Source organism: Dreissena polymorpha, chromosome 9, assembly GCF_020536995.1.
Source record: "Dreissena polymorpha isolate Duluth1 chromosome 9, UMN_Dpol_1.0, whole genome shotgun sequence".
NCBI classification, from domain to species: domain Eukaryota; kingdom Metazoa; phylum Mollusca; class Bivalvia; order Myida; family Dreissenidae; genus Dreissena; species Dreissena polymorpha.
In genome coordinates this window covers 18865533-18878831 of record NC_068363.1, presented here as the reverse complement: position 1 = coordinate 18878831, position 13299 = coordinate 18865533, and the positions used below count along the sequence as shown (strand labels likewise).

Below are 13299 nucleotides of genomic sequence, written 5' to 3'. Positions count from 1 at the left end.
ATGATATTTATTATTTTGCCTCTGGTAGAAGTAGTTAATTTTTTATTAATGTATTGTTACGATTTATAAAAAAGTAACTATTAAATACATAAATAATAGTGTTTGTGATTTGCATACCATGGTGTTGTTTGTGTTTTATTAATTCGATTTCATAACCAATACTTATTGAAATTGTTTTCTTCCGATCGGAATGACTCCATTCTTATCAGTTTGATGGCCGTCCACATCAATCAGAGACATGTCAAACCGATCACAAGCGAAACCGGCCTAAAGGCGAAACCCTTCTTAAAATTTGAAACTGGCAACACAACCACATTGCACTTCACACTTTTATGGTTAACGTACTTTCTATAAATTTAAAAGATATATTTAAAAAGCATGGCCAGATTTCAATGTGAAGTTGAGATGTCAGGCTTGATGGGACTCCATTAAATATTCACTATAAATAGACATGACTTTAAAATGAGCAGATACTTTTAAATTTACAAAAATTTAATGATTATCGAAATGATTTTGAATTTGATTGTGTTTTTTCCGTTCTATTCATGGTATATAACCTCGCGGAAAATAACGCGATAACAGAATATTTCGTTACCTGATACATTGACACCAATACTCGAGTTTATACAGTTTTTCGAAATCTTGAAAAACGTTTTAACAGCATGCGATGTAATCTTTTCTTTACGGATTTGTCTATCCAATTTGTTTATTGACTTTAATTGCTTTTGTTTAAGTTGTTTCTAACGTCCTTTTAAAATGTCAGAGGATCGAAATCTATATTTGTGTCCATACCTGAAACTCTTCAGCCCCGTTACCCGTAAGGGGGTTTCGAATTAATTTTCGTATTTATGAAATATTGAAAATGTTTACCGCTTATTTGCATAGGATCAGAAATTGCACTCCATAATTTGCATGACATCCATTATGGTACATACATATGACTGATTTTTGCCACCACCACCTCCTCCCACCCCCTACTTTTTAAAATTTGCTTAAAACAGTCGATTGTTTGTCTTTGTGTCAACTTATTTCAAAGTTCATTATTTTAAAATTAATTGTAAAGTAACCAACCTCCACGCAGAGATTTGACTTGAGCCAGCATAGCTGGATAAAATCCCTGCCGATAACCAACCAAGTGATGATAGCCGAGCCACGTGGTACAATAACTTTTTCGTTTTTATTTGAACTTTTTTAATTTAGGTATTTTTTATCATGAACCTAAACGTATACACTATTTTCAAAATATAAAAGAATATGATACAACTTTCCATATTATACTACATAAACAAACATAATAACATCCTTCCAGATCTGGAAGTATTTTCTTGTGATGGTAGCGATTGTGTGTGAGAACATGGAACGTCAACACTGCGTGGAGATTGGTAAAGTGACATGTCGAGAGGCAATTAACACAACTAATATTGTTTAAGTACCTGTAAAATTGCGCACATTTTATGCATCGCATCAATGGATGACTTTATCGTATTAGCTTTGAATTCACATATTTTATAAACACAGGAGTTTTTAACTCACGCCCGGGCAGACTTATGCTAGACATGAGCACTGGAAACATTTACTATATTTCTTCTGCATCCATCGGCTTCACCGGAATAGCCGTTCTATCTCGCGATGGTCAGCATAGAAAATTGATATCCGAACTATCAACACCGAAGGCTTTAGCTATCGATCCCATGAAGGGGTGGGTCATGTCAATTAATATGCGTTGAGTATAAATGACCTCTTTTTTAATATTGGAAGTGTTTCTTTTTATTCGTTTATTATCAATTCTTACAATAGAGAAGGTTTGCTTGTTTGTATTTCTGTATTTATCGGTATAGTATTGGACTTTTTATATTGCAAAGAATACTGTATTAATTGCATGCACAAGTATGCAGTATCAAGATTTTGATTACAACACTTAGGTATCTGTTTTGGACGACTCAAAGCATATCCTCCTCCGTTTTGAAGCGGGCCAATATGGATGGAACGAATAGTGTTGTCCTGAAGAGAAACCTGGGATGGCCAAATGGAATTGCGATTGATACAGCGGGTGAGTTCGGATCAAAGGCCATGTTTGTTTATGAAAAATGCATCATATTCATGTTACAAATGCTGATTGGAATGTGAAATAATTTGATTGTTTCATCTCTGCATAAAATAAGATTAGATAAACGTCAACCTATATATTTGTATGCTGTTACACTCAAATGTGATTGCATTTGGCATCGAAATTGGGGTGATCAATTGCACAAATCTTCAAATTCAATGCCACCAAATACCGGTCAATCATTTCAATGAATGCGTTAGGTCTATACAAAAAAAATCTTAAGTGATTTTAAATGTTGGAAAGATGATAGCAATTCTTGATTTGGATGATTGCAAATATTTAACACCATGATGACACTTCCTTTCCAAAGATTTATATCCTGTTTACTCCATAAAGTAACACAGAAGTAGTTAGACATGCTACAATGCAATAAGTAGTGTGAGGTTGAGCGCTCTATAACCGGTTTAAACCCCCAATGCTTTGCATTGACCGTTCCAAGGCGGTGACCCCAGCTTTATTCTTATATGTGTTTATGTTGTTTTGTATTGTGCTGTTTTGTGCTGTTTGGGCAATCGGTCACTTGCCTTAAATAAAGGACCAACTAATTGTTTATAATAAGAATTAAATACTGCTCCAGCAGCTGGAGTTTAACTTCTTTATATTGAAGGAAAATTGATTTGGTTTGTTTGTTCGTTGAAACATAACTCAAAATTTAATAATAATAGTCTTTTCTTTTTATTTAATTCGCTGAAACATTTAATCATTTATTAGTTCAATTTATATCCTAAATACTGAACCAAGTGCATTAATATGGAAATGTTTCATAAAAATACGAAATAAAAAAATACTCCGCCTATTGTTATTATACATACCCAAACTCCGCTCAGAGAGTTTACTGGAACCAGCATAGCATTGTATGTGAGAGCAAGGAACGACTACTCTGCGTGGAGATTGATACATATCATACAAAATTACAATCTCTTGCACGACGGTTACATTACATTCACCTCTGTGCTCATTCTATAGATGGTGACGTCACTACGTTATTGTCAGTAATACCGTTGTGTGTACACAATGCCTCTGTGCTGGGCTCAGAACGGACTATTTTTATGAAAGCGTCTCATTCATGTCATGATCATTCCAAGCATTCGTCATTGAGGTTACAGTATACTAAACAATCTCTTGCACAACGGTTTCATTACATTCACTGCATTAAGGAAAACCATCTCATACCATAATATCTTATATAAGTATTGATTCATTACTATAAAATTGATGTTGTTTTTTTATGTTAACAAACCTACATACATACATACGTCGAAGCAATGCCTAACGTCACTCAATAAAAATTATGTCCAATTGTTTACATTTGTTAAGTGCGTGGAATGATTCGATCTGCGTAAATTCGCAATACAATAGTTCCAAATAGTTGCATTAAAACTCGCAAGTTTTTGCACGATGTATCGTAAATTTAAAATTCCTATTTCATTATTTTACGCCTCTTATCCTAAAAAAATCCAAATCTACTTTGAATGCGTTTGTTCGGTTTTGCCCAGTTTCTGGGCATTATGGCATGCCGAGTTGTATGTGAGAGCAAGGAACGACAACTCTGCGTGGAGATTGACAAAATTGTGTCGTGTTCTGAGAAAACTGGGCATAATGCATGTGCGTAAAGTGTCGTCCCAGGCTAATCAGCGACGACACTTTCCGCCTAAACTTGATTTTCGGTAAGGAGGGACTTCCTTGAAACTAAAAATACCATTAAATCGGAAAGTGTCGTCCCTGATTAGCCTGTGCGGACTGCACAGGCTAATCTGGGACGACACTTTACGCACATGCATTAAGCCCAGTTTTCTCAGAACGCGGCTCAATAAGTCAAACACCAAAGTTGGTTACACAATACTATAATTGTGATTGTTTATTTTCGTCTAAGTTTTATGCAATATAAATTTTATCAGAGAAATCATAGTATATGCTCTATATCATATGCATAGTTGTATATACTATACAGCAAACAAACTGTACGTCACTGACGGCCAAACGAACGTGATATACCGTTGTGGATATGACGTGGACACCTGCGTTCAGTACCATGAAGACCCAGATGCCCATCTGATGGACATTAAACTTCTTGGAGATTTTCTCTACTACTCTGCTTGGAACAAACTGTCGGTTATATTTTCGTTTAAAATCCAATAATTACTGTAATGTTCTGTCTAAAAAACAGCGTCCGTGATGAGCCGTTTAAGGTGAACGTGCTATTCATAGGATTGGCCAAATGTTCAGATATTGCCAAAGTAAACATCGCTAAATAGTGACAGAGTGCCTTACATGTATTTCTAATTGCATAACCTGTGCATATTAAGCCAAAAAGTCGTGCCTTTCAATAGTTTACATCTATGCATGCACATGTGTTCCGTTTTAGATACATCACAAAGTTACATAAGGCCAACAATAACGATGTTGCGAGTTTTGCTAGTCATCCAGAGTTGGGAAAACTTGATGCCATTGAGATATATAGTTCATTTCTGGTGCCTGTTAATGGTAATTATATATTTCGTTTGCCTTTTGTTGTTGTTTTGTTTCGTAAATTGTCATTTAGGTATTGTTTTTACAGGCTCAAATGTTGTTGTCGTAATGTAGTCTTTTCTTTTCTTTGTCTATGTACATCAAAATTTGTAAATGTGTTTCTCGTGAATTTATATTTGTGATAAATTTAAACATAGCTTTGAGTTTATTAATTTTGATGCTGAAACCCCATTCATGTATACGATAAGTAAGTGAAAATAAATTCTATACATATTTAATATAACAAAGGATCATTTTTTGTTAAATAAGTCTTTTAATAGTCATAGATTTCATATCTGAACAGAAACAATGTTATTTATTTTAAACAATCAATTATTTTCATGAACTGATTTTATGTTAAAAAAAATAAAGTCGAGACAGGCTGCAGTAGTAACAACGGGCGGGGAGCATGCAGCACGTTCTGTCACCCGACTCCTGGAGGCTACACATGCGGTTGCCCGGATGGAGAACAGCTGCTTTATGACGGAAAGACCTGCCCTAGTGGTGTGTGAAAGTATTCAGTATAACAGAATATTTTTAAAATACGTAATTTACGTCCATAACAGTTAATGATAATTAATATATTACAAATAAGTATACATTCAATAGAAATGTTGACGTTTCGATGGATGGATGAGAATTGTTTTATGTTTGTAGGAACTACAGCAGTGACAACTACGTCAACTACGATAACTACAACTCTACCACCGACAACTTCTAGTCCTACCACTGCACTTTCGACAACTACTCAACTTACCACTGTACCATCGACAACTACTAGACCTTCCACTGTACCACCGACAACTACTCAACTTACCACTGTACCACCGACAACTACTAGACCTACAACTGTTCCACCGAAAACTACGTCGACTACAAGACCTACCACAATACCACCGACAACTACTAAACGAACAACTGTTCCACCGACAACTTCGTCAACTAGTAGACCTACAACCATACTTCCTACAACAACTGGGCCTGCTACTGAACGCCCTAACACTACAACATCTTCTGAACCTACCGATGTTCAACCGACAACTGCAACAACTTCTAGACATACCACATCGAATACTGAAACAGTGTTTACCATTTCTAAATCAACAATCGGCTTGGAAAAGTCAAACAAAGCAGACGAATTGGAGAACAACATACCAGAACATTCTTCTTCTAAGGCTCAGTACATTGGAGCTGCTGTCGGTAGCGCCCTCGGGATCATCGCAATTGCTGTCTTTGTTCGCACTGTCTACACATGGTATGTCATGAGCATTTATGTTCATTTATTAAAATGCAAGAAATTAAGAAAATGTACGTTTTCGAGAATTGCATATCAATACACAGACTATTGTCAACTTAGACGCGTATGTTCTAAAGTGAAATAAAATGTAATTATTTTATCATCAATACGTTATACTAGAACATTCAACATTTTGTGATACAACAGCTCTTATTTCCTTCACGTCGTTAAAATGGTTGTGTGGGTAATACAGTCTTCAAATTTCAAAATTAATTATTTCAGATTTGTAATTTAATTCTTATATCAAATCTTTTTGCTAGGTTGAGGTGCAAAGTGAGATGGCAGATATGGCGAAACAACTACAGGGAATGGCAAGATTCGAGAACCAATCTCGCTTCCGATGAATATCAAAGTGATCAAAGTAGCTTCGAGGTAAAAACGTGTTTCCTCTAAAAGCTTGACTGTTCTGTTTTCGGTGATAGGATCATCACTTGATATTTAGGCATATCAGTTCCAGTATAAAACTTCGCTATGAAGTGAGACGTGTGCCATCTTATTTACATATACGTAATGCATTTAACAATTCAAAAGTTATATCTGATATAATATTTTTACATGAAAACAATGTTGATATTAAAGATGCATCTAATTCAAATGTGCAATCCGACACTTGTGTAAAATAAAAATAGACAATTTCTTCACTGAACAACTGTATACCGGGGTAGCTGTGATTCATTATATGAATAAGGTTTATTAAAATACATTCTCTGCTTGTGGAAAAAAAATACAAGCTTGCGACTAGACCCTTTACAATATAATGCATTTGTAGAATATTTTATTCTTCACAAGTTAAAGATATTTAAATATTACAAAATTATTTTCTTTAACAACTGCAAATTATTTGTCTGTATTTTTTACAAGTGGGGGGGAATTTCCTAATATATGTCACTGAGAAATCGATATAATAAAGATACTTTTGTCTGAGAACTTCAATCAGTCAAAGTTAATTACCAAGTTCTACTCTAACTGCATCAAATAAAAATGCAAGTTTATATTTTAGATAAGTGCATAGACTACAAACTAGCGATATATATCACACAAAAACAACGTGAATATTCCTGACTGGTGACTCTGACGCACATTAAGCTCGCGGGTGGATTGGCGGACATGCAGAGTGACTACGACAGCGAAGCGAATCGGAGCTCGTATGTTTAATGACATTTTAAAAGAAACTCAAACTGTGCCGAGCCAAGTTATAACTCACTATTGAAAAACTTATTTAGACACAGTGATCTTTAGTGTCAACATATTCATTAAAAACTCGATTCTACTAAAATACTTCGACACCGTTCTCGAGCCCGCGACTTTAGTAGACCAAGTACTTGGTGTCTTTGGTGAAGATTTCGGGGACGCTTCAATTTGTCCGTACGCCTGTTCTTACTGAATTCTTGCCGGATTAATTTGTTGTTTAGCATTCTTGAAACCTGATTTTTGAAAGAAAGTTTGACTTAGATTGTAAAGCAAGATTTGGACTCGAGTCCGATAGACACATGTACAACGCTTAGATTGTATCGAATTTCTTTGGACCATGGCCAGTTAATGATATTATATACCGAAAGTACTCGTTGATTTCATTAAATGCAATATACGAATCTCACATATTATGAACCTCCGGCAGTTGTTCATATATGAACTCAGATGCTCCTAGTATTCAGTTGTATATTTATATGCACAAAAAGTTCTATATGTATGTACAAAAATGATGAAAGAATTCCATTGTATATTTATGTACACGAATGCTCAAAATATTTAGTTGTATATTTATGTTCACAAAGCCAATTGTATATTTAGGTACACAAATACAGCTTTATATGTATGTACTCAGAGACAGATGTATATTTTATGTACCCAAAGACATTTGTAAGTTTCATACACAAAGACACTGGTATATTGATGTACACATATAAAGTTGTATGTTTACCTTCAAAAAGACTGTTGTATATTTATGTCCACGAAGACAGTCAGTGTATTTTGTGCAAACTAACAGTTTGTGTATTTATGTGCATACAGACAGTTGGTGTATTTATGTGCACACAAGCAGTTGGGTGTATTTATGTGCACACAAGCAGTTGGTGTATTTATGTGCACACAAGCAGTTGGTGTATTTATGTGCACACAAACGGTTTGTGTATTTATGTGCATACAGACAGTTGGTGTATTTATGTGCACACAAACAGTTTGTGTATTTATGCGCATACAGACAGTTGGTGTATTTATGTGCACACACACATGTGGTGTATTTATGTCAATAAATGTAAATATTCTGTGAAGCGCATATTGCAAATATTGTATAGGGTTTTCAGTCAATAGTTTCATGTATATATAACATTGTATACACTGCTTCTACCTGTATTTATACAATTATATTTTACATTATAGTAAGGTTATTCAAGTTGTTCTATTATAGTGATGTCCGGATTTATGCTTAGTTCAAATATCCAATAAGCAGTGTCCTTTTCTATCAGTTTATATAACAAGAAAATATAACATGATCGCATATTAGATGTTTTAACATCAAAATATAGAACTATTATTTTTATAGTTTGTGATGTGTGGCATAATGTATAAATACTTTTTTGTGAGATAGGCTTTCATACTTTTCTTTTTGACACTTTTGAAATAAAATAACATAACTCAAGACATACCTTCAAATTGTTTAATCAACAAACAATTTAAATTACACTACAAATCACATTGTATTCAATGAAAACGAATGACAGCTAAATTATTTGATAACATGCATACTGTCATATTTATACTGTTTTTGTACGCCTATTACACACTTATTACACTCAGTTTTGTATAATATTATAGCATGCATATATTCACGTTTTCATTGTTCATATTGATGTTTGTACTACCTTAGTTATCATATTGTATTATAATTGATCACTTGATGTGCCATGACAAAAGAGTATTTTCTGTAAATGACTTCTGAAAGTTACATTCTTTGGAGAATCTTACTTTCGGTAAATGACTTCTGATAGTTACATACTTTGGAGATTCTTACTTTTGGTAAATGACTTCTGAAAGTTACATTCTTTGGAGAATCTTACTTTCGGTAAATGACCTCTGAAAGTAACATACTTTGGAGATTCTTACTTTCGGTAAATGACTTCTGAAAGTTACATACTTTGGAGAATCTTACTTTCTGTAAATGACTTCTGTAAGTTACATACTTTGGAGAATCTCACTTTCTGTAAATGATTTTTGAAAGTTACATACTTTGGAGAATCTCACTTTCTGTAAATGATTTTTGAAAGTTACATACTTTGGAGAATCTCACTTTCTGTAAATGATTTTTGAAAGTTACATACTTTGGAGAATCTCACTTTCTGTAAATGATTTTTGAAAGTTACATACTTTGGAGAATCTCGCTTTCTGTAAATGATTTTTGAAAGTTACATACTTTGGAGAATCTCACTTTCTTTAAATGACTTCTGAAAGTTACATACTTTGGATAATCTTACTTTCGGTAAATGACTTCTAAAAGTTACATTCTTTGGAGAATCGGACTTTCTGTAAATGACTACTGAAAGTTACATACTTTGGAGAATCTTTCTTCCTGTTGAAATATGTTTTCATATTAAAAAATAATCTTTTTCTACATTTATGACTTGCATTATAAGCGTTATGAGCAAAAGATATGATCATGTTGATGAATCACTTATTATCGGAATTACTATATTATTATATTTTATATTCAAATATACTCGTATGAATGTACAGTATTGTTGTTTTACATTGTCAGTGGGTCAGTGTATTGTTTTTCTCTTTCCCTTTTATGTCACATTTACTGTTTATTTTCAGGAAAAGGAAAACAAGAGGGCCAAGATGGCCCTAGTTCGCTCACCTGAGAGGAGTCGGTTCATTCAATCTTTGCCAAATGTCAAACTTGACCTAGATATTGTCCAGACAAACATCCTGGTCAAGTTTCATCATTATTTCATCTGCGAGTCATGATCAATATACCTATGAAGTTTCATGATCCCAGGTGTAAGCATTCTTGAGTTATCATCCAGAAAACATTTTTCTAAGTTGAGTCACCGTGACCTTGACAGCCATTGTGTGAATACATTATTTGGCCCTGTGACCTTGACCTTTGACCTAGTGACCTGATAATCAATAGGGGTCATCTGCGAGTCATGATCAATATACCTATGAAGTTTCATGAACCTAGGCATAAGCGTTCTTGAATTATCATCCAGAAACTATTTTACTATTTCAGGTCACCATGACCTTGACCTTTGACCTAGTGACCTGAAATTCAATAGGGGTCATCTGCGAGTCATGATCATTGTACCTATGAAGTTTCATGATCCTAGGCATAAGCGTTCTTGAGTTATCATCTGGAAACCATTTTACTATTTCGGGTCACCGTGACCTTGACCTTTGACATAGTGACCTGAAAATCCATAGGGGTCATCTACGAGTCATGATCAATGTACCTATGAAGTTTCATGATCCTAGGCCTAAGCGTTCTTGAGTTATCCGGAAACCATTTTACTATTTTGGGTCATCGTGACCTTGACCTTTGACCTAGTGACCTGAAAATCAATAGGGGTTATCTGCAAGTCATGATCAAATTTCAGAGGTGTCAATTGGCCAAAATTTAAAATCCTGAAAATAGGCCTATCGTTATGGGGCCAGAGCAAAAAAGTGTTAATAATTCATGTAACTTTGTTTACTATAGTATATTACTTATGTAACTTTGTTTACTATTGTATATAACTTTGTAAACATTATGTCAAAGTAAAATAATTTGTGTTTAAGATGACATTTTGTGACAATAATCTTACAATTCCAGAAAAAAATCCTCTGATTTATACCAATATCAAAATTGGTCTTTAAGGGCCAAAATCCTGATTTCAGGCATAATCCTGAACTTTGACGCCTCTGTAATGTAGCTATGAAGTTTCATGATCCTAGGCATAAGTGTTCTTGAGTTATCATCCGGAAACCATTTTACTATTTCGGGTCATCGTGACCTTGACCTTTGACCTAGTGACCTAAAAATCAATAGGAGTCATCTGCGAGTCATGATCAATGTACCTATGAAGTTTCATGATCCTTGGCATAAGCGCTCTTGAGTTATCATCCGGAAACCATCTGGTGGACGGACAGACCGACATGAGCAAAACAATATACCCCCTCTTCTTCGAAAGGGGGGGGGGGGCATTATGAGAAAACTGCCCCCCTCCCAGCAGCCATGTTATTCAACTGACCGGAACCATTTTTGAACTCAACTCTTGTATCAAGGAAACAAATGTTCTGAGCAAATTTCATGAAAATTGGACCAAAAATGTGACTTCTACTATGTTCACATGTTTTCACTATATACATAAAGAGAAAAATGCCCCGCCCACTGGCAAACATGTTTTTTCACCAATCCCCACATTTTTCAAACTCATCCGAGATATCAATAAAACCAATGTTTTGAACAACTTTCATGATGATTGGGCAAAAATTGTGACTTCTAGAGTGTTTACAAGGTTTCTCTATAGCCAAATAGGGAAAACTGCCACTATAAACATATAGGGAAAAATGCCCCGCCCACTGGCGGCCATGTTTTTTCACCGATCTCGACCATTTTCGAACTTGTCCAAGACATCAATTGAACCAATGTTTTGACCAACTTTCATGATGATTGGGCAAAAATTGTGACTTCTAGAGTGTTTACAAGGTTTCGCTATAGCCAAATAAGGAAAACTGCCCCGCCCACTGACGGCCATACTGGCGGCCATGTTTTTCAACGGATCGGAACCACTTTTTAACCCAACCAAGATATCATTAAAACAAACATTTTGACAAAGTAACATGAAGATTGGGCATGAAATGTGACTTCTACAGTGTTTATAAGGTTTTTCTTTTTTTTGACCTAGTGGCCTAGTTTTTGACCCGGCACAACCCAGTTTCAAACTCTGCCGAGATTTCATTGGGACAAAGCTTCTGACCAAGTTTCATGAAGATGGGACAAGAAATGTGGCCTCTAGAGTGTTTACGAGCAAATGTTAACGGACGGACGGACATACGACGGTCACAAAAGCTCACCTGAGCAATCAGGTGAGCTAAAACTATATATAACAGTTCAACCAGCTTTTATTACTGACCACAGATATTAACATCTGGCATACAGCACAGTGAGAGGGTCAGTAAGCTGTGTGGTAAATAGTTACACACTGCAATGATCAATATCTGGGGTGTAACAAATTTTAGAGCAGAACTAAAAATAGATTGGGAAATATGACCCAGCAGGTTAAACAATGGAGATAGATACTGCAAAACTGTGTACATGTTGTCTTCATTTCAGCTTTCTCTTAGTTGATAGGCTTACCATAAGTAATAATGACTAAAACAGTTGTAAATTATGAAAATTCTGTGTTATGAAAAATTAAATAAAACAGTAAATGGTACATAATACTGACATAATAAAACCAAACTTTACTACACAGGACGCAAATGTTCTGACCAAATTTTATGAAGATTGGGCAACTGAATTAAATAAAACTAGAGTGTTAACAAGATTTTACTATAGCCGTATAAGGAAAAATGCCCCGCCCCATTTGAAGCCATGTTTTTCAAGCAAACATAATTATTTTCGAACTCATCCAAGATATCATTGAGACCAATCTTCTGACCAAATTTCATGAAGATTGGACAATAAATGTGGCCTCTAGAGTGTTAACAAGGTTTTACTAAAGCCATATACAGCCATATAAGGAATAATTCCCCCCCCCTCTGGTGGCAAGTTTTTTAAGGCAACAAAAACCATTTTTGCACTCATCCAAGATATCATTCGGACATATCTTCCGACCAAGTTTCATGATGATCGGAAAATAAATGTTACCTCTAGAGTGTTAACAAGGTCATACATTTCAATATAGTTTAAAATAAAACTTAAGAAGAACATGTGTTGAAAAATGCGAAATAAGCGAGGTATATAATTCTAAAATCGAAAATGTCTGTTCAGTCGAATTCGCCAGAATGTATATCATGCATGTACGATGTGAATCTTAATTTAGTTTAATGGTTGTTTTTAAATTCCTGCAGCGATGTCGATTCATTCGACACACAAACACTAACTCCAATCCTAATAAAAAGACGAATTCTGTGGTTATTGTAGGAAAACATGTACGAAATATCTTCGTCACCATCAGCTGGGGGCGCTAATTTGTCTTTGCTGCATTTTATGAAATTCATCTTCAATATCTTGCCTATTTTGTGTTATTGTAACATGTATTTATCAATATATTACAATTTAACACATATAAAAATCGTATAGTCTCGCTTTAATTGTTTGACAAAAGAATGCCATATTGTACAGAATCATCAAACAATAAAAAAAATATTCAAAAGTTTGCTATCTTCCAGAATGTAAAACTATCAT

At 34.7% G+C, this 13299-nt stretch overlaps 1 protein-coding gene across 1 annotated transcript in view; it reads right to left on the bottom strand.

Moving 5' to 3' along the window:
- Window positions 1-8554: 8554 nt before the first annotated feature.
- LOC127844148 (poly [ADP-ribose] polymerase 2-like) overlaps window positions 8555-13299 on the bottom strand; it is a 56801-nt gene continuing 52056 nt past the window's right edge. The window contains exon 18 of the transcript XR_008032582.1: window positions 8555-10921. The gene's annotated coding sequence lies outside the window, so the exon portion shown is untranslated. The remainder of the gene's footprint in view (window positions 10922-13299) is intronic.